The following is a 19,651-nucleotide window of genomic DNA, read 5'->3' on the forward strand; positions in this document are numbered from 1 at the left end:
AGTTGTAGCCACTGGTCTACGCCAGAGCCACAGCAACATGGGATCCGAGTCGCATCTGTGACTGCACCACAGCTCACAGCAATGCCAGATCCTTAACCCACTGAGCAAGGCCAGGGTTCGAACCTGCAACCTCATGGTTCCTAGTTGGATTCGTTAACCACTGAGCCACGATGGAAACACCGATTTATGCCTTTTATAAAACCAGATGTTGATATTAATAAAAAATAAGATTATGGGGCCAGAAATTAAGTAATGTAGCCAACCAGAATTGGACTTAACAGAGATAAAGCCTTTTTTTTTTTTTTTTTTTGCCACAGTGTGCAGCAGCTTGATGTGAGATCTCAGTTCCCAGACCAGAGATTGAACCTGGGCCTCCGCGGTAAAAGCACCAACTTGTAACCACTGGACCATCAGGAAAATTTCCTAAGACCTTGAAAGCATTGTATCGTCCCTGAAATCTGGATGTTATAAAAGGCTCCTTTATTGGAAATGATGGCAAAAGATTTTTTCAAGGACAGTTTGATGATGCATACCATCCCCTGCTTTTCTGCAGCTGCAGTGAAATCAGTTACAGTTTCTGTCCGCTCATATACTTACCCACACACCCATCCTGTCAGGGAAGCCCAGGTCTCACTTTGCAGGTGGCCGATTTGAGGCACGAGGAGGTTCATCACCTTAAGCAGAGTCAGTAGCTGTGGAAGAGAAGCTGTCCCCCCCCACCACCGTGTTTCTCCATTAGTTTCGCACTCCCGCCGCAGTCACAACATTCCTGACACCAGACGTGGTGGGTTTTTTTCCCCAACACCAAGCAATTTTGCTTTTCCAGGCAGGCACCCGGCAGTTTAACTCAGTGCAGACTCGCTCTCCCACCCCACAGGGCAAGGGCTCAGGTGCACAAGCTTGCCCTCCTCCACCTCTGATGCCCTTTGCCAATCCTAGGTCCCCAGGTTCCCCACACCCTCCGGTCTGACGAGGCTGCAAATCGGAGGCTCCCACGACTCGTCCCCTATGGATTCAGTCATTTGCTGGTGCGGCCCCCAGAACACAAACACTTAACCTTTACCAGTTTGTTAAAGGAAGGATACAGATGAACAGCCACGGGGAGGGATGCACAAGGCAGGGTCTGGGAGGGTCCCAAGTACAGGAAATTCTGTCCCGCTGATCTGGGGGTGTGGCCGCCCACCTGGAAGCTCCCCAGGCCCCGTGCTATTGGGGTTTTAAGGACACGTCCTCATGTAGTCACCATCAATTGTAAACTCCGTTTGCAGCCCCTCTTCCCTCTCTGGAGACTGGGATGGGGTTGCAGCTGCAAATTCCCCACCTCTAATTGTGGTTTGGTCTTTCTGGTGACCAGACCCTGTCCAGGAGCTCACCAGGAGTCACCGCCTTGCAACAAAAGACACTCCTGGCACCTGGGAAATGACAAGTGTTTCAGGAGCCCCGTGGCAGGCACGAGGGGCCAAAACCAGAATATGATTTCACGGGAGCAGAGCCAGCTTTGACCCAGACCTGCTGGCCCCAGAGTCCACTTCACAGCGTCCCCATCCCCCTGCCGTCCATTTCCCCTGACAGGATGAACCTGAACCCCGGGAGACGCCAGGACGCTCATGTGAGCCTTGCTGTTTGGACGTGAGCAGATTGTTTACCGTACAAGGGCCCGGGGCTGAGGGGCTGTGATTCATGGGCTCAGACCCGCGTCTCATGGTTTCTTTCTCCTTTGCCAGTGGTGCCTTCCCAAGACTCTGCCCGTGCCCACGAGGGGCGGGAGAAACTGAGCAAGTTCCAGGTGAGTTGGTTTTTATCTCTTAAAATTACACTTCTTTTCTCAAAGATTAGACACATCTCTTTTCTCTTCTATGGAAAGGATAAAGGAAGAAAATTACTTTGTTAAATGCCAGGTACTTACTTTTTTTATTTTTAAAATTTATTTTATTTGTTATTATTATTATTATTATTATTATTATCATTTTGCATTTTCTCTGCCGTTCCCTTGGCACACGGAGGTTCCCAGGCTAGGGGTCTAACTGGAACTGTAGATGCCATCCTACACCAGAGCCACAGCAATATGAGATCCGAGCTGTGTCTGCGACCTACACCACAGCTCACGGCAACGCCAGATCCTTAACCCACTGAGCGAGGCCAGGGATCAAACCCGGAACCTCATGGTTCCTAGTTGGGTCATTAACCACTGAGCCACAACGGGAACTCCCTGAGATTTTTTTTTTTTTTTGTCTTTTTGCTATTTCTTGGGCTGCTCCTGCGGCATATGGAGGTTCCCAGGCTAGGGGTCGAATACGGAGCTGCACCCGCCAGCCTATGCCAGAGCCACAGCAACGCGGGATCCGAGCCATGTACCCACTGAGCAAGGGCAGGGATCAAACCCGCAACCTCATGGTTCCTAGTTGGATTCGTTAACCACAGCGCCACGACGGGAACTCCTCCCTGAGATTTTTAAAAACAAATTACTACACTGCTTGTTAATCAGCTCTATTTATAATCACAGTGATGGACAATTTTCATTTTTATTTTGTTTTATTTTTTTTTTCTTTTTAGGGCTGTGCCTGTGGCATATGTAGGTTCCCAGGCTAGGGGTCGAATCAGAGCTGTAGCTGGGGGCCTGCACCACAGCCACAGCAATGCCAGATCCGAGCCGCGCCTGTGGCCTACACCACAGCTCATGGCAATGCCTGATCCTTAACCCACTGAGTGAGGCCAGGGATCAAACCTGCATCCTCATGGATACTAGTCAGATTCGTTTCCGCTGAGCCATGGTGGGAACTTTTTTCATTTATGCTGTCACTCAAGGATTCAGCATACTTTTAATGTATAGTCTGAGAAGGGTTTCTATTTTTTTGGCAGGGGAGGGCCTTACCGATGGCTTACAGAAGTTCCTAGGCAAGGGATCAAACCTTCACCACAGCATCAGCCAGAGCCACAGAAGTGGTAGTGCCAGACCCTTAACTCCTCTTTGCATCTTTTAATTGTTATGGATAAAGCTCCCATGAACATTCTGAGTAAATCTCATGGGCATATTTTCGTATCTCTTGGATAAGCATCTAGAAGTGGAATGACTAGGTTTGTATGGTAGGCAAATGTAAATTGTTTTCCAAAGCGGTTGTACCGGTTAATAATCCACCAGTGGGGGAGTTCCCATCATGGCTCAGTGGTTAACGAATCTGACTAGGAACCATGAGGTTGTAGGTTCGATCCCTGGCCTTGCTCAGTGGGTGAAGGATCCAGTGTTGCTGTGAGCCATGGTGTGGGATGCAGACGTGGCTCAGATCCCACGTTGCTGTGGTTGTGGTGAAGGCCAGCATCTGTAGCTCTGAATGGACCCCTGGCCTGGGAACCTCCATATGCGATGGGTGTGGCCCTAAAAAGCAACAAAACAAAACAAAACAAAAACAATCCACCAGTGGTACATGCAAAGTTGCAGCTTGCTCTACCTCTTTGGCATCATTTGGTGTCGTCGGGCTTTTTTATTTTAGCCATTCTAATAAAATGCCTTCTCACCGCAACTATAGTTTGTACCTGCCTCCTGATAAGTGATGCTGGAAGCTTTCTCATGTGTTTTTGCCATTTGCACATCCCCTGTGAAAAGTGTGTTGACGTCATCTGCTCATTTACACATTTGGCTTCTCTTTTTATTATTAAGGAGTTCTTTATATTTTCTTAGTTCAAGTCCTTTGTTAAATATGTGTACTGTGAATAATTTTTTCCATTCTGTGGTTTGTCTATTGGTTTTTTTAAAATTGTATGAGAGTCCAGTTGACTTACACCATTGTGTTCATTTCAGGTGCACAGCAAAGTGATTCAGTTCTACACATACACACATCCATTCTTTTTCAGATTCTTTGCAGAAAGTCTATTTGTTTTCTTGTGTCTTTTTTTTATTTCTGCCATGCCTGTGGCATGTGAAAGTTCCTGGGCCAGGGGTCAAATCCAAGCCGCTGCTGCAACCTATGCCATAGCTGTGGCAGTGCTGGATCCTTAACTCAGTGTGCCCCAGCAGGAACTCCCTTAATTATGCCTTTTAAAATCATTTTGGGAGAGTTCCCATTGTGTGGCACAGCGGAAACGAATCCGACTAGGATCCATGAGGATGCCGGTTTGATCCCTAGCCTTGCTCAGTGGGTCAGGGGTCTGGCATTGTCGTGAGCTGTGGTGTCGGTCACAGATGCCACTTGGGTCCTGCATTGCTGTGGCTGTGGCCTAGGCTAGCAGCTGTAGCTCCGATTAGACCCCTAGCCTGAGAACTTCCATATGCTCTGGGTGCAGCCCTAAAGAGCAAAAAAATAAAAATAAATAAAATTTTAAAAATCCAATCATTTTTGGAGTTCCCTGGTGGCCTAGTGGTTAAGGACCTGGTGTCACTGCTGTGGCATGGATTCGATCCCTGGCTCAGGAACTTCTGCATGCTACAGGCACAGCCCCCCAAAAAAATCATTTTTGAGGTGTAATTTACATATAAAAAATGTATCCAATCAATTTTGACAAATGTACACACACCCGCGTGACCCCCACCACAGTCTAAATGCAGACCGTTTCCATCGCCAAAAAGGTTCCCTGATGCCCCAACTGTAGGCAATGACTGACTGAGATTATGTCATTGCAGATTAGAGTCATATTTTCTTGAGTTTCATCTTCACAGAATGAGACAGTATGTGCTATTTTTGTGTCTGGCTTCATTTATTCATCAGAATGTTTTGAACACATGTCAATAGTTTGTTCCTTTTTATTGCTACATAGTATTTCATTGCATACCACAATTTGGTTGTTCATTCACTTGGGTTTTTTGGGGGGTTTTTTTTAGGACCATACCTGCGGCACATGGAGGTTCTCAGACTAGAGGTCAAATTTGAGCTGCAGCTGCCAGCATACATCACAGCCACAGCAATGCAGAGTCCGAGCCACATCTGCGACCTGCACCACAGCTCATGACAATGCCAGCTCATGACAATGCCTTAACCCACTGAATGAGGCCAGGGATCAAACCCGCATCCTCACGGATGCTAGTCAGATTCTTAACCTGCTGAGCCATAACAGAAACTCCCGCATTCACCTGTCAATTGGGCAACTTTTATTGTGGTAAAATATATATAACATAAAATTTACCGTTTTAAGCGTAGAGTTCAGTGTTTGAAGTACGTTCACCCTGTTTCACAACCATCATCAGAAGCCCAAAGAGCCCCAAAGTGAAACAGTGACTCCCTGTCCCCTCCCCCGAGTCCCTGGCCACCCTGGTTTTACTTCCTGTCTCTATACTCTTGACTTCTCCGAGTACCTCACACGCGCGGAGTCGCACACCTCATCCTTTCGTGACTGGCTTGTCTCACTTAGCATAATGTCTTCAAGGTACATCATCTGACCAGGACCTTAAAGCGGCTCATAAAAATATTGCCATGTGTAGCACATGGGGTTGACATGCTGGATGGTGAAGAGGAGGAAACGACGTAAGGTGGACTCGGGAGGCCCTCGGGATCCAGAACCGCCTCCCCCCACCCCCTCCACCCGCTCCCTGCTGCCCCCGCTCCAGTGGCCACGAATTGGATCATACGCGTGAGGCTGCGTGTGCTTGGTGGTGTAGGAGGCAGTGACCTTCACCAAGGAGGAGCTGGGGCTGCTGGACCCCACGCAGAGGAGGCTGTATCAGGACGTGATGCTGGAGAACTTCCAGAACCTGCTCTCAGTGGGGATGGGCGCCTGTGACTCTGCCAGCCTCCTGGCATGTCTCAGTTTCAAATGTGCAGACTCCTGTGGCGCAGCAGGTGAAGGCTTCGGTGTTGTCCTGGCCGAGGCTTGGGTTGCTTCTCTGGCGCAGGTTCAATCCCTGGCCCAGAAACTTCCACCCATGCCATCTTGGTGGGGGTTTAAATCAGTTGGTGAATCGCATCACTATTGCATTTAATGAAACAAGGCAGAACCATCATAGCTTCTTGTCAGCGTCTGTATACAGTGCAACAGAAATTGTGAGTAACGGATGGGAAAGAGATGAGATGAAAGTAAATAGTGCTTGGGATCAGGTCATTCGATCCCTCGATTCTGTGATCTGTGTATTTGAGTACTGGATCACAACAGAGAAGGTATTCATTACCACAGGCCACAGTCAGAATTTGGAAAAGTACTACTTAAAGAGTGCATGAAGATTGTGGTGGTGGAATAAAAATTTTAATTTATGTACTCACCTTGTGCCTTTTCTATTTCTTTTTCACAGGATATCAACCCCCCAAAGTAGATAGGATATTGCAGTTAGGGAGAGGAGAGCAGCTTTGGGCGATGGAGCCAGAAACCCACAGGGATGGGTGCTCAGTGAAGACCAAGCAGGGCGGAGTCCTAGCAGCTAAGTCTTTGGTGCTAAGTGGATCTCGCCACCTTCACTCCTCCTGCAGACAGCTCACGAGTGGACAATACCCCAGTGGGACAAAAGGATTATTACCTTCTGATGCTTGTGCTACCTGATGTGAATTTCCTTGGGGCTTGTGTTAGCCATCAATTGCTGTGTGACGAGTTACTCTTAAACTTAGCAGTTTAAGGAGTTCCTGCTGTGGCGCAATGGGATTGGCAGGTTCGCTGCAGCACCAGGACACAGGTTCAATCCCCGGCCCAGCACGGTGGGTTATAGGATCCGGCGTGGCCATCGCTGTGGCGTGGGTCAACTTGCATCTCGGATCTGATCCCTGGCCTGAGAACTCCATACACTGTGGGGTGGCCAAAAAGGAAAGAAAGGAAAAAAAAAAAAAGCAAAACTTAGCAGCTTGAAACTAGACATTACAGTCTCTGTGAGCCAGGAATCTGGGGACAGCTTAGCTGGGTGGTTCTGGCTCACAATTTCATAAGGATGCAAGGAGTCTGCCACTGCTGCAATCCCCTGAAGGCTTGATGGGCTTGAAGAATCTGCTTTCAAGATGGGGAAGCCTCGGTGCCTTGGCAGGTGGGCCTCTCCCTAGGGCTGCCTGCGTGTCCTCAAAACATGGCAGCTGCTCGCCCCAAGCTAGTTGCACCCAAGAGCTTGGAAGGCAGAAACCACAGTGTCTTCGATGGCATAACCTTGGAAGTGACATACCATCCCTTCTGCCATAGTCTGTTGTCTTCGCAGACCAATCCTGGTACGTCGTGGAGGGGACTTCAATAGGGTATGGATACCAGGAGGCAGGGATCTTTGGGGACGGTCTTGTGTGCTCACTCCCACAGCACGTGGTATTTGCAGATACACATCTACAAAACCTGGAAGATAAATATTAGCCACTCAAGCTTTTCAGAAAATTCAGCCAAATTAAGCGGCAGTAGTTAGCATAGGATTTATTCTCCCATGGATGTGTCAGTTAAGGAAATATGTTTTCTAGTTTTTTGGCTTTTGGCCACATCCACGGCGTGCATTCCTGGGACAGAGATCAAACCCTTGCCACAGTGGTAATCCAAGCCACAGCAGTGACAATGCCAGATCCTTAACCCATTAGGCCACCAGGGCATTCTAGCTGTCTCATTGGTTTTTCTCTAGTTATAATGTTCCCTAGTTGGATATAATATATTAGGACATAACTGAAAGAAAGGGGAATTCTCTGAAATCTAGCTCGTGTATTAACATGGGCATTTAGGAGTTCCTGTCATGGCTCAGCGGGAACCTGACTAGTATCCGTGAGGACTTGGGTTTGACCCTTGGCCTCGCTCAGTGGGTTAAGGATCTGGTGTTGCCATGAGCTGTGGTGCAGGTTGCAGACGAGGCTCGGATCCCGAGTTGCTGTGGCTGTGACAGAGGCCAGCAGCTACAACTCCAATTTGACCTCTAGCCTGGGAACCTCCATATGCCAAAGGTGCAGCCCTAAAAAGGCCAAAAAAAAAAGTACATTAAACAGCTAAATTCAGGAAATAAAGCTACCATCTCATAGGTTCCTTATGAGGGCTGAGAAGATATTTCCCTTTGCAAATGTATTCTTTTCAGTTTTTTTGAGAGTGTCCGCTGCTCTGTAGTTTTGTATTCCCTTTTGCCTTTGGCTGCACCCAAGGCATGTGAAAGTTCCTGGGCCAGGGATCAGACCCAAGCCACAGCAGTAATCTGAGCCACAGCAGTGACAACCTCAGATCCTAAATCCTCTGAGCCACCAGGGAACTCCTAGCCTTGCATTTGTAATTTTGGTCCCATACACGAGTGTTGATATATTAGTCTCATTAACAGTGGGAAGGAACAGCCTATCACCTCCCTGTTTCCCTAGGCATGAAAAAAAAAAAAAAAAAAAAACCTAAGCGTCCAGCTGAACGCTCCACTGGTTAAATACGGTCTCCAAGTATAGTCGAGCCTTGAACTAATTATTACCCCTGCACAAACATTCACTTGTCCTTGGTTTCATCTCTGAATTCTCTTTCTCCTTCCAGGACACAGGAATCGAAATGAGACAGAGCGCCTTCAAGAAGGAGGATTAAGACACCTGTTACTGGAAGACCTTATGCACTGGCAAACACGGGAACAGTTTACAGGTAAAGTCATCAGAACCCCAGACTCTATAGTCCATCTGCAAGGCAAGACATCCATGTTGCTCCAACAAGATGATTCCCCCTGTCGGGTGTGGGCAGGAGAACCTCCTCAGGCTCCCGTAGATGGGAACTATGCAGTGAAGCTTCAAGGGGGGCCGTTCCAGCAGTACCGCCCATCAGGAGTTTCCAGTTCAGACCTCCTGGGATTTCTGGAAGAAGATGTATCTGAGAGAATCCAGACTTATCCAAGTAGGTGTCAGCAAATTGCCGTAACAAATAATCTGAGTAAATGTGACCATTGTAACACAAGAAGGATCTCTCATCCCCATGGCAATGAGGAAAGACGCAAAAGCAGGAAGCCCTGTGGCCACAACAATCATGGAAAAGGCTTCCTGAAGAACCCCGCCCAGCACAGTGTAACCTGCTCTGGAGAACAGACTTCCGATGAGAATGGAGAGACCTTCAGCCTGGGCTCTGATCTTGAACTTCAGCAGCAGTTGCACTCAGGAGAGAAGCCCCAGATGTGCAGTGAGTGTTGGAGGGGCCCCCCCCCCATTACAGCTCTGTGTCTCTCGGCCATCAGAGTGTTCACCTCGGAGGGAAACACCCGGGGAATGATGCTCGTGGGGCGGGCTTCCAACAGAGCTCACCTCTGCACACCCATCAGAGAGCTGACAGCAGGGAGGAACCCTCCAGATGGCAGGTGTGTGCAGAGGGCTGCAGTCAGATGGCCTCCCTTCCCACTCCTGAGCCCCTTCACCCAGGGGAAACTCCGCGGGGGGGCAGCAGCTGTAAGAAGGGCTCCGGTCATAGCTTGGACCTCAGCAGCCACTGCGCTGACAGCACTGGAGGGAAATCCTGGAAATGGGAGCTGTGGGATAAAGGCGTCGGTCAGACCTCACAGCTTCGCGCTCACCGGACAGCGCCCCCTCAAGACAAAAGGTACACACACACATGCGCGCGCGTGCACACACACGGAAGGCACACACGGAAGGCACGTGACAGGATGTTCAGCCGTAGGTCAGGTCCTCTCCAGGGAGTTCACCCTGGAGAGAAACCATATCAATTCGAGGTACATGGGAAGGACTTCATGAGGCCTCAAACCTTCAAGCCCATCAGAGAATCCACACCGGCGAGAAACCATACAGGCGCGACATGTGTGGTAAGAACTTCAGGCCCATCAGAGAGTCCACACCGGAGAGGAGCCCTCCCAATGTGACACGTGTGGGAAGGGCTTCAGCCAGAGCTCACATCTCCAGGCCTATCAGAGGGTCCACACAGGGCGAAACACTATACATGTCTTGCCTGTGGTCAGGGCTTTAGCAAGAGTTCCTGTCTTCACGTTCATCAGAGAGTCCACAGTAGTGGTAAATCCAGCACGAATGAATGTGATAAAAGCGTTCTCTAGAACCCAGGCTTCTCGCTTTTACTGGAAAACCCACACAGCAGGGGCTATTTATAAAATGTGTGTTAAGAATTCATGAGTAAGCTGCATCTTTTGGTCATCCAAGCGCCACTGCAGGAAACCTGCTGGTTGTATGAGGATGGCCAGTCTTTCCAGTAGAGCCCAAAAGGTCACGTGTCCCAAGAGAAACCTTGTAGGAACAGTGCAGGAAGTTTCAGCCAGAATCTTTACTTTCAGGAGAGTCTATATAGGGGAGAGGCCTTAAAAATGAGAAGGATGCTGGAGTTCCTGAAATGGCTCAGTGGTTAACAAATCCGACTAGGAACCATGAAGTTATGGGTTCGATCCCTGGCCTCAATCAGTGGGTTCAGGATCTGGCGTTGCTGTGAGCTGTGGTGTAGGTTGCAGATGCAGCTCGGATCCCGTGTTGCTGTGGCTGTGGCGTAGGCTGGTGGCTACAGCTCCAATTCAACCCCTAGCCTAGGAACCTCCATATGCCAAGGGTGCCGCCCTAGAAAAGGCAAAAAGACAAAAAAAGAAAAGAAAAGAAAAAAAAGAGAAGGATGATCAGGACTTTAGCAAAAGCATAAGGATGGATATGACAGAATCCACATCCACTGGAGTGTAAGCTCTGTGGGGCCAGGAAGTGTGTTTGCTGTTGCATAACCTTGGCCATTGCCTAACACAGTGGGTGCCCTGGAATTGGCTACCTTGGAGAGGAAAACATACTATAACGAGGACAAAAATTTGAAAATTTCAGTGAGGCCAAGCCCAGTTAGTCACAATAAGTCATACTAGGAAAAGAAGTCTTGGAAGAAGCCTTAAGTAATTCAAGGAAACGCTCATTTAATAAAAATACATAAAATCACACAATCTACAATTTGAGTGTAAGATTTTTGCTGTTGGCTCCTGTCCTGCTCCCCTTCACTTTTCAAGCAGTGATGGGCTTAGGTTTTCATCTTAGCATTTAAGACTCTCAGAGTTCCTGCTAAATCCAATTGCAGCAGCTCAGGTCGCTGCAGAGGCAGGGGTTGGATCCCAGGCCCAGCACAGTGGGTTAAAGTATCTAGTGTTGCCATAGCTGCATGCGGCTCGGACTCAATCCCTGGCCCAGGAACCTCCATATGCCAAGGGTGCAGCCATAAAATAAAAAAAAAAAGCACTTTAAAAAAGACTTTCTCTGTACAGTGTACTATAAGTTGTATACAACATAAGTCTTACTATTTTTATTCCTTTTTTTTTTCTGGCCACGCCCAAGGCACGCAGAAGCTGCTGAACCAGGGATTGAACCTGAGCCATGGCAGTAACCAGAGCCACAGCAAAGACAACTCCAGACCCTTAACCTGATGAGCCATCAGGGAACTCCTTTGCTCTTTTTCTTTTATTGGGTCTTCGGGAACAAGACACTGAACGAAAAAAGAGAATTTTGTTTTTACGTCCATAAAGTTAGTCATGAGCAAGAGGTGTGCAAAAGAGAGCATATTTGAACCTGCGTTTTGGATGTTGCACTCAGCTATGAAGGCACAGAGCATTTTGGATTCCATCCCATCCTTCTCAGGCGCTTCTGTAGTTTTCAGGGTAACTCGGGTGTATATTTACTAGAGGTGGAGGAGAGTTTCCCATTTTTTTTTTAATACAAGTATAGTTAATTTACAGTGTTGTGTAGCTTCAAGCATACAGCAGAGCAATGCAGTTAATGTTCTCTTTCAGATTCTTTTCCTTTATAGGTTATTACAGGATATTGAGTGCAGTTGTCTGTGCTGTCCAGTAGGGTGTTCTTTTTCCCCTCAGCTTTTTCTTTTCTACCTTATCTTTCAGGACACTTGATACTTAAGCTCCATCATATCTCAATTTTCATGTTACTGTCTGAAATCCAGGGCCAGGAGGTCTGGTTGTGGTACAGTGGGAACAAATCTGACCAGTATCCATGAGGATGTGGATTCGATCTCTGGCCTCACTCATTGAGTCGGGGATCTGGCATTGCCGTGAGCTGTGGTGTAGGCTGACAGCGGTAGCTTCGATTCCACCCCCTAGCCTGGGAACATCTGAATGCCCTAACAAGCATCAATCAGTCAATCCAGGGAAATCAATCGATCAGCCCATCAATCAATAGATCTAGGGCCAGGGGTTCCCATCAGTCATGGCACAGTTCGTTAGGAATCCAGCTGCACTGGCTCTGGTCACTGCAGAGGCACAGGTTTGATCCCCAGCCTGGCACAGTGGGTAAAGGATCTGGCTTGCCACAGCAACTGTAGCTTGGATTCCTTCCCTGGCTCTGGAACTTCCACATGCTTAGGCCATTAAAAAAAAAAATCCTGGGCCAACCAGACCCTGGGGTGGCCTATTGGAGCTCATGGTTGTATCCTTTAGGATGTTCTCAGATGTAAGAAATAGAAAACTCGAAGAAGCTGAGACAAAAAGAAGGTTTATGCCATTATTTCAAAAAATTAAATTGTATCCTTGGAGTTCCCTAAGCATCCATCATTGTCACCGCTGTGGCTCTGATTATAGCTGTGGTGTGGCTTTGATCCCTGTCCCAGGAACGTCCACATGCCATAGGTACAGCCAAAAAAACTTGTATCCTGGATATTTGGGGTGCCATGTTGCAAGACTTTGGATCCCATTTGATCTTTTTCAGCAGGAAGTCACCTGTCTAGGTGTAGCACACGGGTCCAAATGGGGGTGGAAGTTCACCTTCCCCCTGAGCCCTTTGACACTGTGTGTGTTCGCGTGGGAGAGGTGGTGGAGGGAGTGTGGGAGTGGCAGGTGGGGGTGGGATTAAATTTCTCCAATAGTTATAAGACTATTCAGATTATTTCATATTGGGTGAATCTGGGTTTTCAAAGAATTGGTCCATTTCATTTAAGTTGGTGAATTTACCAGGATGGAGTTGTTCATAAATATCCCCCCGCCCACTTCCCCATGCCATATAGAAGTTCCTGGGCCAGGCACTGAATCTGAGATTCACCACAGCTGCAGCAATGCCAGGTCCTTAACCCACCGCACCCCAGCGGGAACTCCTCCCTCATTTTATTCTTGATATTGGTAATGTCCTTGTCTTGCTAGAAGCTTATCAATTTTGTGTATCTTTTCAAAGAATCAGCTTTGTTTCATTAATTTTCCTGTTTCTCTGGTTTTTTTTTGTTTTTTTTTTTTGTCTTTTTGTCTTTTAGGGCTGTACCAGTGGCATATGGAGGTTCCCAGGCTAGGGGTCGAATCAGAGCTATAGCCACCGGCCTACACCACAACCCCAGCAATGCGGGATCCAAGCTGCATCTGTGACCTACACCACAGCTCATGGCAACACTGGGTCCTTAACCCACTGAGCGAGGTCAGGGATCGAACCCATGTCCAAATGGATACTAGTCGGGTTCATTAACCACTGAGCCACGACGGGAACTCTTCTCTGTTTTTTTAATTGTATTTATTTCTGCTCTATTATTTCCTTTCTTGTGCTTTTGATTTATTTTGCTCTTCTTTTCCTAGTTATTTGAGTGGGAGCTTTGGTTATCGTTTTGAGAACTTTCCTCTTTACCAATGTAAGAAGCATGTAAGCAGCATGAATTTCAGCACCCATTGAGTTTAATATGTTGTATTTTCACTTTCATTCCATTTCCAGATGTTTGGAGGTTTTCCTGTTTAGTTTTTCAGTTTAATTTCTAGTTGGATTTCATTATGGTCAGAGGACATAACTGGTATGATTTTGACCCTGCTCGTATATTCCCAAACATCAGTTTATTCTCTCAGAAAAGAGTATAAACATGTGTAAGGGCTTCAGCAGGGTCTCATCTCTTACAGCCGTCACCGAGTTCACGCCGGAAGAATATAAAGTGACTTGTGTTTCAGGGGGATAGGAAAGAAATTCTAACCCAAAGAGCCTGGAGAGTTCCCATCGTGTCCACTAGGGGGTGCACGCCAGGGAGAAATCCTAAAACTCCTCCAGCGTTCCTTCCAGTTCAGTTCAAGTGGGGTCCTTCCAGTCCTCTTGATTTGCTCTCAGGAGGAGGGACTTCATGAGACTAGGGTGGAAAGAGCCTCAGAGAGAGAAAATATCTTGATTTTCTTTAGAGACCTTAAGGAGGAGAAGCCCTTAAATGCTACGTGTGTGGAAAGACTGTTGTATAAAATGTTTTTGTCGTTGTTGTTTGTTTTTTGCTTTTTAGGGCCACACCCTCGGCATATGCAAGTTCCCAGGCACGGGTTGCATAGGAGCTGCAGCTGCCCAACTTCACCGCTGCTCAAGGCAACACCGCATCCTTAACATGCTTAATCCGTAATCTCTCCATCCTCTTGGACACTGTGTCAGGTTTTCAACTTGCTGAGCACAAGGGGAAGTCTTTAAATTTGAACAGGAAAAGACCCTTTTAAGGCCAAGGAAGAAGGGCTGGCAGGAACTTTGTGGGGGAGGAGGTGGGGAATGGGCGGGTGGCCAAATCAGGGCATTGTACAAAAACCGGCGTGTTTATTGTCTTCGAAGACATCCCACGTCCTCAAGATGCTGGGGAACAGCAGAGACAATAAGAAACTCAGAAGACGCACCAGACAATGAAACTGCAGCTCTCTAAAGCCTCTGACCTGGGGACCTCAACTCTGACCTGAACCACACGTCCCCTGTCCTCTTTGGGGGGGGGGGTCATTCGCTCCTCCATTCACTGTGCATTCTGCCTTTTTATCTGGGGGACTGGTACTATCTGGGTGATACGAAGCTGAGTAAGAATTACTCAAGCAACACAGGAAATTAATTAATAAAATATCCCTGGAGGGGGATGGAGGGCTTCCTGGAGGCAACAGCTGAGTAGGGTTTTGAAGGACACGTGAAAGATCTCCAGGAAAATGAAGGGAAAGAAGGCCTTCCAGGTGCAGACAATGGCCCACACCAAGGGGTATAGGACCTGAGGACTCAGGGAAGGCCAGTCTGGCCAGTCGCGTCTTTCCCTGCTGGATGTCACAGACACACAGAGCCAGGTGCACCAGACCCTTATTCGGCCCAGTAAGTTCCCCCCCCCCCCCCCCACGAAACACCCAGAATTGTCAGATCTCCATGCAACTCCCAGTTACTGGGCAGAAGGCATCCGATGATCCGGGAGGCAGAGAGAGGACATTAGGAGTTGCGGGAGGGGGTGCTGATTCTGATGCCCGAAAGATGTCACGGGAATCCGGGTTCTTGTTCAGGGAGAGTGACCTTCGAGAACACACAGGCAGCCAGCAAGCAAAGTCTTCAGGACAGGAAAGCGCACAGCTCCCAGCACAGACACTGGGAGGGGGCAGACGAGTCCCCCTCACTATTGTCCTATGGGGGGGTTACCCATTGAGGATGGGGGGACCAGCGTGGGGTCCAGAAAGATGTGGTTTCCTCCCATGGGCCTTGGCCAGTTACCTCTCTCAGTCCTTGTCCACTAGGGGGCTCGGAGGTGGAAACGCCCCCTAGGTGTTATGGTGTCTTTGCTCTTCTCTTCCTTAGACTGAGAGTCGCCATTCCTCTCATTCCTTTTTGATCAGTTGAGGAGCGGGTTAGTGCCTAACTTCCATGTGGGCGTAGGTACACTCCCTACAGTAAACAAGGCCTGTGGGGATGTTGCTTCCTGGAGCCCTTAAGCCACAGACGTTAATCAGTGGCCGTATCAAAGAAGGCATTGGAGTCTGTGCTCCTATACTACCTCCCCGAGTTATTATCCTGCTTCATTTCTCCAAGCAGGGAGAGGAACTAACAAATACACGGAATGTGTCTCAAAGGCTCACTGAATGCCTGGAAGGGTTGCTGTTCTGTGTATATTCACTGCATATGCCTTCTGGACTGTTGGGGAGCTCGGGTTCAGTTGCGTGTTGCTCAGGAATCCAATATGGAGAAGCAAGTGTTGGGTGAAAGGAAAGATAGCTTTATTGAGGAAGCCGGCAACCCTAGTGAGAAGGTGGACTCATGTGCCCAGAACCAACTCCAACTCCCCGCACCCCAGATTTTGCTCAGAGATAATACAGGGGAAAGGGCCGCATGCGGAGGAGAGCGTTGTGGTGTGTGCAATCAGCCCGTGACTCTCTTCTGGTTGGTCAGTGGTGAGGTAGTTGGGAGTCACCACCCCCCACCTTCTGCTTCCACTGGTCTGAGGTCTGCACGCGAGGGATCAGCGGCAGTTAACTTCCTCCACCTGGTGGAGGTTTTGGTTTCTGCAAAACGGCTTAAAGGACATGGCTCTGAATAATGTCTCTACAGCCCTTGAGGAGGAACTAAAGGTCCTTGACGCGGTTTCATGGCTATTGTTATTTTGTCCGGCTTGACTGTGTTCCTTTACTTCTGCATGTTGTGCTTTCTCTGATTAAATCTGTGATTTGGGACGTGGGGAAGGCCTGTGGGGGGTAAAGCTTTTCTACAAACAAGAGGCAGGTGGAGGACATGGCGGAGGTGGGGGTGTCTGTCTCGGGGGGCCCCAGAGGGTCCTGCTGCATTTTACCAGGACCCTGTGAGGGGTTAAGCTTATGTTCCTTTTATACAGTTGAGGCCAAGGCACAGAGAGGCAGCAAGTCCGCGTTCAAACCTCAAAGGGAGTTTTTACTGTGATGCTACAGGTTAAGGATCTGGCATTATCTCTGTGACAATCCCCAGCAGGGCACAGTGGGTTAAGGATTCAGCATTGCTGCAGCTCAGATTCAATCCCTGGCCTGGAACTTCCATATGCCCTGGAAATTTTTAAAGAAAAAAAAAATTTTTTTTTTTTTTTATTGGAGCCGCACCAACAGCATATGGAGGTTCCCCATCCAATCGGAGCTGCAGCTGGCAGCTACATCACAGCCACAGCAACGCTGGATCCCAGCCATGTCTTCAGCCTACACCACAGCTCCTGGCAATGCCAGACCCTTAACCCTGAGCGAGGCCAGGGATCGAATCCACATCCTCATGGATACTAGTCAGATTCGTTTCCGCTGAGCCACAGTGGGAACTCCAAGAAAAAATTTTTTTTAATTAAAAAAAAACCAAACCGAAACCTCAAAGATGTGGCTCCAGAAACCCCACCATCCCTGCATTGTGCTATGTGGCAGGCAGATCCTATATCAGCCAGCACCTTCTCCCTCTCTGCGTCTGTCCTTTACTCTTTGTAACCAGCTAAGAGTCCCCCTGAAACAAGATGCCTGCTGCCTGATCCCCAGAACACATGCTTCTGTTCCCTTATTTGAGGATCTCCAGATGGGGAGGGGACAGGCATCATGCAGGTGGATCCAATGTAATCAAAAAGCTCTTATGAGAGGAGGCTGGGCCTTCAGAGAGAAGATTCCAGGCAGCTGGCCTGGAAGATGGAGGAAGGACCCCCAAGCGGCTTCTAGAAGCTGGAAGGAGCAAGAACTAGATTCTCCCCTGGAACCTCCAGAAAGGATCAGCCCTGCCCACACCTTGATTTTAGCTTGATTCTCTTTGGACTCCAGACCTTGAGAACTGTAAGAGGATACATTTGTGTTGTTTTAAGCTGGATTGGTGCTAATTTTCTATAACAGCCACAAGAAAAGAATCCACCCCTTGACTGTCCTTTCTTTTTGTTGTTGTTTTGTTTGCTCGTTTTAGGGCCACACTTGCAGCATATGGAGGTTCCACCGGCCTACACCACAGCCACAGCAACACAGGATCCGAGCCGAGTCTGCGACCTACACCAGAGCTCATGGCAACGCTGGATCCTTAACCCATTGAGCGAGGCCAGGGATCGAACCTGCATCCTCATGGATACTAGTCAGGTTCATTCTTCCTGAGTCACGACGGGAACTCAGTGACTGTCCTTTCTTGATTCCCGCAGACTCCCCCGAACCCGCCCACCCAGCCCCCTCCTGCCCCATCTCCTCAGTATTTATCTGCCAAGCAGCCGGCAACAGGGTGAAGGGCACGGGCTCTTGAGTCAGAGCTGGATTCAGGCCCAGCCTCTGTTACTGGCCAGCCCTGTGACCCCAGCAACTTATTCTCATTGAACCTCAGCCTTCCTATCCGTTAAATGGGGGCTACAGGCGTCCTGACGCTCATTGAGAATTATCTAGGGCGCCAGGCCCTGAGCCTCACATCGATAAGCTCACAAAATCTCCAAAATAACTGTTACCGACCTGTGTTCTTGGCCTTCATTGATCGACAGAAATTGATAAAAGGCCAGACAAGAAGCTCAGGCAGGGCTTTCCCGGGGCCCCGGCTGCAGAAGAGGGGAGCAAAAACGAGGGACGGCTTCCTTTCCTTCCTTGCTATTCGTGGGGTATGGGAGGGCGGGCTGGTTCCTTCCGTGGGGTGAAGGTAGGGACAAGCCAGAGGCGTGGCTCGGGTGGCCTGCCCACCCCTTTGGTGGCACTGTGTGCAGGGGGCACACCTAGGACCTGCTTTGACTCTGAGCTCTTCAGACGTGGCAGTTGGGTTTTTAGGTTTTTTGGTATCTTGTCCATCATTTGTCCCCACTGCGCATTTGCACAGTTATTTTTAGTCTCTTATTGTTTTTTTTGTTTTTCTTTTTACTGCCGCACCCACAGCATAGGGAGTTTCCTAGACTAGGGTTTGAATCAGGGCTGCAGCTGCCGGTCTACGCCACAGCCACAGCGGATCCGAGCCACATCTGCGACCTGTACCGCAGTTTTGTGGCAAGGCTGGATCCTTAACCCACTGAGCCAGGCCAGGGATCAAACCCTCATCCTTAGAGAGACAACATCAGGTCCTTAACCCACTGAGCCACAGCAGGAACTCCATTTATAATTTCTTTGAATTTTGTTGCTTGAGGAGACGTTTGTTTAGGTACAAGCACTGCAGCAAAGGGTCCCAGATCCCAGCCCATCTCACACCAGGTTCTTTTCCTTGTTGGCAGATTTTACTGACTTCCAGTAACCCTAAGCACAATTACAGTATGATACTTAATGCTGAAAACTCTAAAGATCCAGCTGTATTAATTAAATGCACAGCTTAAACTGGCCTTAACACTAGATATTCAAGATTAAATATTTCCCAGATCACATGAACCCGCAAAGTATTCAAGTGAATTTCTTTCATATTTCTGAAATGTGATTAAGTGCTTAGTTTTCTTTAAGCCAATTAAATACAGCTCACTTGCAAGTGAATTTTTACATAAAGACCGACAGAACCAGAGATCTCAGTTTTTCTGCTTGAATTTAAAAAGGTCTTTTTTTTTTTTTTTTTTTAACCTTCCCTCAGTCTGGGTGACTACAGGGGCATCAAATAGTGCCCAAGAACCCAGGCAGAATAGTTACACGGCAAAGGCAGAGGAGGGAAGTGAAATTCTCCTGCCCTCCCCCTCCACCGTCCCCTGAACCTGAGGCATGGGGCAGTTCCTCGGCAAGGGATTGAATCCGAGCTGCAGCTGCGACCTACACCACAGCTGCAGCGATGCCGGATCCTTAACCCCCTGTGCCGGGCCGGGCATCAAGCTGGCCCCACAGAGACAGGCCAGATCATCAACCCGCATACCTCAGCAAGAACTCCTCTCTCTCTCTTTTTTTTTTTTTTCTCTTTAAAATCCCGTGAAGTAACCCCAAACTGGAGTCTCAGGCAAGGTGAACTGTTTGTATTTCAAGGCTTAAATGCTCCACTGTGCCCATCATTTCGGCAGAGACCTGCAGAAGCATTTGGATCGACCAAACTACCTAAAACAAAAACACAAATGGGACATTGTCAGGATAGGAGTTCCCGTTGTGGCTCTGGTTAAGAACAGGACACAGTGTCTGTGAGGGTGTTCGATTCCTGGCTTTGCTCAGTGGGTTAAGGATCTGGTGTTGCCGTGCACTCTGGTGTAGGTCACAGATGCAGCTCGGATC

The 19,651-nt window shown here is 48.5% G+C and overlaps 1 long non-coding RNA gene across 1 annotated transcript; it reads left to right on the forward strand.

Moving 5' to 3' along the window:
- The first annotated feature begins 354 nt into the window (after positions 1-354).
- On the forward strand, positions 355-5,650 carry LOC125132118 (uncharacterized). The gene is made up of 4 exons (XR_007136134.1): positions 355-379; positions 1,355-1,629; positions 1,725-1,786; positions 5,356-5,650. It is a non-coding gene; the product is annotated as an uncharacterized LOC125132118 (long non-coding RNA).
- The last annotated feature ends 14,001 nt before the right edge of the window (positions 5,651-19,651 follow it).

Source organism: Phacochoerus africanus, chromosome 8 (genome assembly GCF_016906955.1).
Source record: "Phacochoerus africanus isolate WHEZ1 chromosome 8, ROS_Pafr_v1, whole genome shotgun sequence".
Classification (NCBI taxonomy): domain Eukaryota; kingdom Metazoa; phylum Chordata; class Mammalia; order Artiodactyla; family Suidae; genus Phacochoerus; species Phacochoerus africanus.